The 6,950-nt window shown below is 46.6% G+C and overlaps 1 pseudogene; it reads right to left on the bottom strand.

The window, feature by feature from the left end:
- Positions 1-2,562: 2,562 nt before the first annotated feature.
- On the bottom strand, positions 2,563-3,491 carry LOC138425136 (cyclin-I2-like; annotated as a pseudogene).
- Positions 3,492-6,950: the final 3,459 nt, after the last annotated feature.

Here is a 6,950-nt window from a genome sequence, read left to right as displayed (position 1 = left end):
ACAACCATTTAGCAACACATACATCTCTATGATTTCTCCATGTTATTGCAGGTAGCTGTATTGTCTTTCATTTTCACTGGTGTCTAATATGCCATGGTGCAAATAACAGATCTTGATGTTTTGTGCATCCTCTTATAGGAATACTGGAGTTTCCAGGCTTCTGCTATGACAGCAGTACTGCCACGAAGGAGGTTTCTGGTGCTCATCATGCTCAGGAGTTTCCCTGGGGCACAGGTTGTCTAGGTTTTTTACAGCTAAACATTTTGACATGAGGGGAAAGGTGAGACATGTTGCACTGGTATCTTTCCATTTTGCAAAGGGAGGATGTGACATAGGATTACTTACAGGAAAGGCAGATGAAGACAGGCAAACGCAAGGGCACAGAAGGATCACAGTTTTTAATGCGCCTCTTGAACAAGACACAGGTTGGGCTGAGGAAGAGCGGTAAGTCAGAGGTTGACTAAATACCTGGGACTTCCCTGGTGGTCCAGTGGTTAAGAATCCACCTTGCAATGCAGGGGACTTGGCTTCAATCCCTGGTCGGGGAACTAAAATCCCACAACCCAGGGAGAAACTAAGCCCGTGTGCCACAACGAAAAAACCCCCCACATTATGTAAAAAAGATCCTGCATGCTGCAGCTAAGACCTGACACAGCTATATATATATATATATATATATATATATATATATATATAATATATAATATAATATATATAATGAGTAAGTAAATAAATTTATCAGCATAAAACTGCAATTTACAAGGAAGAAATAAATGATGAACCCCAGCAGTTTCCTTTCGCACAGTTTGGAGTTTTTATGGCACGTTTCTCAGTGTCAGGATGTCACCGTTTCAAGAGACAACCTGAATTCTTGATTTCAATGTGAAATTAATTTTCATTTGCTTCCATTTTGAAAATAAATGCCATACTGTGATCTTTTTTTTTTTTTTCTTTTTGCTGGAGGGAGGCACATCTTGGAATCAAAGAAATAATGACAAGGTATTTCAACTCCCCAAAGACTGATAATCACCACCATATGGCCCTGGAAGGAAATAAATGAGGCAGGGGAAATAAGGCTATCAGTGACAGATTTTGACATGGCTAACTAAGGAAGAACGTTAATCACAGAGATTTTCCTACCAGGTTCCTAGTAGGATCCCTCAGGTTGGCATTGACCATAAGCAAAAAACAATGGTCTTGATGAAATCTGTTTTATGTCCTGTTTCAGGGAGGTGGGTAGCAGGGGGAACCTGGTGACCCACCTCAACAAGTCAGCAAAGAAGTTGAGAGTCATCCTAAACACCTCTGGCGTAGAAGGCTGCATGCTGTGTGCTTAGTCCCTCAGTGGTGTCCGACTCTTTGTGACCTCATGGACTGTAGGCCTCCAGGTTCCTCTGTCCGCGGGATTCTCCAGGCAAGAATACTGGAATGGGTTGCCATTTCTTCCTCCAGGGCATCTTCCCAACCCAGGGATTGAACCCACATCTCCTGTGTCTCCTGCATTGGCAGGCAGATTCTTTTTTTTTTTTTTTTTTTTTTAAATTTTAAAATCTCTAATTCTTACATGCATTCTCAAACATGAACCCCCCTCCCACCTCCCTCCCCGCAACATCCCTCTGGGTCATCCCCATGCACCAGCCCCAAGCATGGGCAGGCAGATTCTTTACAACCCTACGCCACCTGGGAAGCCCCTGGAGTAGATGGCCGATGGGCAAACTGGATGAAGGTTGGAAGAAGTCTGGGAATCTGTCACCCTAGGTTTTGCTGACAAGAAAGAAGATAAGCTGAATCTTAGCATAGAGTTTAGAAGACCAGGACACAGAGTTGGCCTCTGACCAAGGGCAGAGAAGAGCCTCCAGAGACCTTTCCATGGAGAAGGAAAGATGACCAGCTGCCCAGGAATTAGTAGGAGCCCTATCTTGTCATTCAATGATTGTGGTATGGGGCTCCATCAAGCTGAAACAAAAATAGACACATTGTTCATTGTTGCTGCCACTAATGGGGCATTTCTAAGTGCCATCCACCATACTCTGTTTCCTCACTCATTTTTGTTTGGTATCTTGCTCCATTTAAAGTTTTTAATGGTTACAAAAGCAGGACATCTCAAACTTACATAGGAATCACCTAGGGATCTTTTCTCTTTTCCTTTTAATTTTATTTATTTATTTTAATTGGAGGATAATTACTTTATAATATTATGATGGTTTTTGCCATACATCAACACGAACCGGCCATAGGTATACGTGTCTCCCCTCCATCCTGATTCCCCCGCCCCACCTCCCTCCCTACCCCATCCCTCCAGGCTGTCAGAGAGCACGAGCTTTTGGTGCCCTGCATCGCACATCACACTCACACTGGTCACCTGTTTTACGTTTGGTAATGTATGTGTTTCAGTGCTATTCTCTCAAGCAGAATGCAGATTCTAATTCGGTAGGTCTCGAGGCAATATGACAATAAGACCTAAGGCGTGTTCTCAGCTGTTCTTTCAGTGCCTTTTTTCTTTCTTGCTGTGGGAGCCAGAAAGCACAGAGGACAGAGAAGGCTTGGCAAGGGGGACTGCCGTTATGCTCTAAAGGGCACCAAGGCTTGCAGGGGAAGCGGAAAGTTGTCTGTGCAGGAGAACTGAACACTTGTCAGCTGCTGTTTTACCAGTTCCTTGTAGTGGTTCAACTGCCTAATGCTTGATGCCTAAAGCGCCTTCTTTAGCAGACCAGATGCAGGAGCATAGCATCAGGCGTGAGCCTGTCCAATTCTAAAGTGATGATGACCGAGGTCAGTGTAGAGCCCTTGAACTTTAACAGCTGATGGCCAGGGACTCGGGGCTTCAGCTGCCTGGTCAGGGAGGCGGCCTGGAGAGAAGAATGCCTCTACGGTGACCCCTGTACACGGGGCCAGCCCAGGACCACCAGGGAGTGGAATACGGCCGAGAAGTCCAGCAGTGTCCCAATAGAGAGATCCCAATGCAGCATGTCCAAAATAGCCAGCTCCACCCTCAGAGGCTCACTCAGGGAATAGCCAGAGCCATAGTGCTTTATGAAGTCCCCTCGTCATGGAATTAACTCCTCCTCATCAACTTTGACAGCGAGTCTCAAAGAAATCTTTGTAACACAACGGAGTAAATGCTTTTTTATCTTTACTGAAACCATGAGGAAGCTGAAGATGGCGAGAGCCAGGTTAAAATGCTGCTGCTGCTAAGTCACCTCAGTCGTGTCTAACTCTTTGTGACCCCATGGACTGTAGCCCGCCAGGCTCCTCTGTCCAGGGGAATCTCCAGGCAAGAATACTGGGGTGGGTTGCCATGTCCTGCTCCAGGGGAGCTTCCCGACCCTGGGATCGAGTCCACATCTCTTTTGCGTCTCCTCCATTGGCCAGCAGATTCTTCACTATTAACACCATCTGGGAAGCTCAGAATGGGTCTGGGAGAAGTCAAAAATGTTCTCAACTCTCAGGAGCCACAACTGGATTTTCTGGAAGGTGTCATGGATCTCCATCTGCCAAAGTTGACTTCTAAAGATAGAAATATGCATTTCTGCATATTTAACCTTTCTTGGGGGGGATGCCAAGTCTCTCAAATCCAGGTGTATATTTCATACTTGCATTTTTCTTGTTTGTTTGTTTGCAGTACACCATGTAACACAGGATCTTAGTTCCCCGACCAGGGGTCGGAGCCCATACACCCGGCAGTGGAAGTACCGAGTCTTAACCACTGGACCACCAGGGAAGACCCCCCACCAAGGGATCCTGTTTTGAATAGTGAAGATTGAAGGGGTTAGTATGAAATAATAAGGATGACGTGCAGTACGTGTTTTCCATCTGTGTCACACAGCTGCTATATTTTAATAACTCAATGAAGAACTGTTTGTGTTATAATGGAGAATTTCATTTCTTCCAGGTTGTGATCCAGGTTGTGTTATTTCTTGATCAGTTTTAAAGATGCAGGCATAACGAGGGAAAGTATTGCACAAACGAAGTGGTTGCTTTGTGAAGGTTCTGGTCTCGAAAGAGCCACAAGCAGAGGGCGATACCACAGCTTGAGGGGCCAGCCAGGTTTGGAAATCCAGCCCTATGGCTCAGAAATCTGCCAGTCATCAAAGCAAGAATTTCACAGATAATGGGTCTCAGCCCAAGAAGTTCAGAAGCCTGTCTCTCATCTTAAAAGGAAAAGCACTCCTGAAAATTTATAAACAGCCAATATTCCTGCCTGGAGAAACACATATAGAAGAGACGAAGAACAAAACAAATCTAAAAACCTTCACAGGGAGAGATGGCAGCCACATAAGTCTGAGGGCCTGCTTGAAGTAGGAGCTGGACAAAACCCAACTGCCTCATTGGAACCAGGTCACCGACAGCCCCGCAGAATGAAAGTAAGGGAACCGATGGAGACAGCTGAACAGGAGATGAAAACCATGCAAAACCTAAAGAAAGCAGAGGAGGGTTAGGAGAAACAACCACCTCCTCGTGAAAGTCAACAAAGACAAAAAGAGAGAGAAGCAAAGGGCACCACGAAACCAGAGCAGCAGTGGCAGAGCCAGGGAACGACAGCTGGGGACAGGCAGAGAGGACCCCAGTTAGGGAAAGGGAGCTGGCATCACCCAGCCCTCGACAGCCGTGTTTGGGGACAGGAGACAATAATTAGAAAGCTATTTTTATGGTTTCCTTTGTCTCTCTGAAGCTGTGCCTATGTTCATTCATTTGGGCGCCTGAGAAAACAACACTGATTTCACCAAAACCCTTGAGTTCTTAAAAATAAGAAAAGAAAACACCCTTCTAAAGCTTCCACAAGTTTCAGCCCTTTTCCAAAATATGTATTTCTTTGCAAAAGGATATTACTCCACAGTGTGGTTTCTCTTTCTCCTCTCTCCAACTTGATTGCCCCATGTTTACACATCAAAGTAGGAAAACAGGGGTGGAATATTTTTACATCCCTAAGTTGTAGCCTTTGAGGGTGGGGAGCATGCTGGGTCTCACCATTCGGAAAGATGCTGTCCATCTCAGATAAGGCTATCCTTCCCCCCCAGCAAACTCCAGCCTCCTCACAGAGCCCCTTCCCAGCAGCAGGAATGCACACCCTCCCCGACTCCTCAAAGTGTGACCCTGGGCTCTCTGGATGGACTTGCACTCAGTCCTAAAGAACGAGCCACCTTCCTTCTCATGCTAAGCCTTTCTCTCCCCTCCCATTCCTCCCCATCCTCCTCCTGTGATGTTCTCATCACCCTTCTTGGTCCACACTTAGACAAGGTAGGTTTTTGCCCCTACCAACTCATCCGCAGGACCCGTAAACCCCACTGATGTTCTTCAGATTTAATAGCTCCCAGTCTCTGCCTATAGGGCTTCCATGGTAGCTCGGTGATAAAGTATCCGCCTCCCAAAGAAGGAGATGTAGGTTCAATTCCTGGGTTGGGAAGATGCCTGGGAGAGGGAAATGGCAACCCTCTCCAGTATTCTTGCCTAGGATATCTCATGGACAGAGAAGCCTGGCAAGCTACAGGCCATGGGGTTGCAAAAGAGTCAGACACAACTTAGCAACTAAATAATGACAACTCTACCTGTCGGTCAGTATTGATGGGTGTCATTGTCTAGATACTTCCTCAAAGGAAACTTTAGGCTCTTGTCTCAAGGGATCAGGGGAACAACTTCCCAGTGTAGCCTAAGAGGGTGTCATCCAGAGTATCCTATGGGGTGTCACCCTATAGAGGTGTATTCACACCACAGAGGGGTCCCTTCCACGTCTCTGCTCAGCATTATTCCCACCTGCCCATGTTACCTGCCTCTTATTCAAAGCCCAGCCATCCTCAAGGTCACCCTGAGGAGGTAGCTCTCTGAACCAGCCCTGTCCCCCCAAGACAATTCAACTTTCTGAATTGAAGAGTCTCATGTCTGTCCCGCTGGGGCTGCCTGCTCTGTGCTTCTGCGTGCCTAGACTCACCTTTGGTCCTCTGGGCAGGAGACAGATCTGGGAGGGACTCTTCCTGTGTGTGGCCCCTGGGTATTTCCTCTTTTCTTGCCTGATCATTGCTAAGTGGAGGAAGAAGGACTGCAGAATTGGCTTGATCACCAGGGAGACAGTCAGGTGTGGTTATGATATACACGCTGGCTCTTTCCTTTCTGAATTCCATCTGTAGACTGTAGAATGGCGTGGTCTACTGCTGTCTGTCCAGCACTAGATAGACTGCTGTACATGTCCACTCTGTCTGCCCAGTACCCACATCCTCCAGGAATCATCCCATGACCCCAATCCCCTGCTGATTATGAACTCCCTTAGAGCAGGTGTAGGCAAAACCTGGCCCACCACCTACTCTTTTAAATAAAGTTTTATTGTAACACACTTACACTCATCTGTAGCCATTGTTTCTGGCTGCTTTTGTGCTACAATGGCAGAGCTGAGCAGTCACAGCAGAGCCCATACAGCCCACAAAAATAAAAATATTTTCTATCTGACCCTTTATGGGAAGAGTTGTCCAAGCCCTGCCTTGGGAGTATCTTCTGTCGCAATTCAACACTTAATACATTGTGGCTTTCTGTGAAGTTATATCACCTCTCCAATAAGCACTTGAGAGCTCTGAAGATCAGGGACAACACATGGACTCCATTGTTTCTCTCTCCTCAGAGCTTAGCTTACTGACGTTAATGATAAGCACACAATCATTAAATAGGTGGGTCAGAACGCTTTCCTCTCAGGTAACAGAAACACTTTCTCAGACTCACTTACATAATCGCGGCATTATGTTTCACAGAAGGAAGTCCAGAGGTAGGGAAGAGGTCAGTGGAGACAGATTCAGCCCCTCAACCCAAGCTCTTTTCCTTTCTCTGCTCTCTCGGCAGTAGAGCCGGCTGCATCCCAATACTATTTCCCCTCATGGTCTCAAAATGGCTGCCAGCAGCACCCGGCACAAAATGCACCCTTGTTCACAGCCAGCAAGGTGAAAGGAGAGGGGCGGTGTGACCGACTG

The sequence above is a fragment of the Ovis canadensis genome, chromosome 20, assembly GCF_042477335.2.
Source record: "Ovis canadensis isolate MfBH-ARS-UI-01 breed Bighorn chromosome 20, ARS-UI_OviCan_v2, whole genome shotgun sequence".
In the NCBI taxonomy this organism is placed as follows: domain Eukaryota; kingdom Metazoa; phylum Chordata; class Mammalia; order Artiodactyla; family Bovidae; genus Ovis; species Ovis canadensis.
Note: the sequence above shows the minus strand (reverse complement) of the source record. Positions and strands in the feature narration are given on the sequence as shown.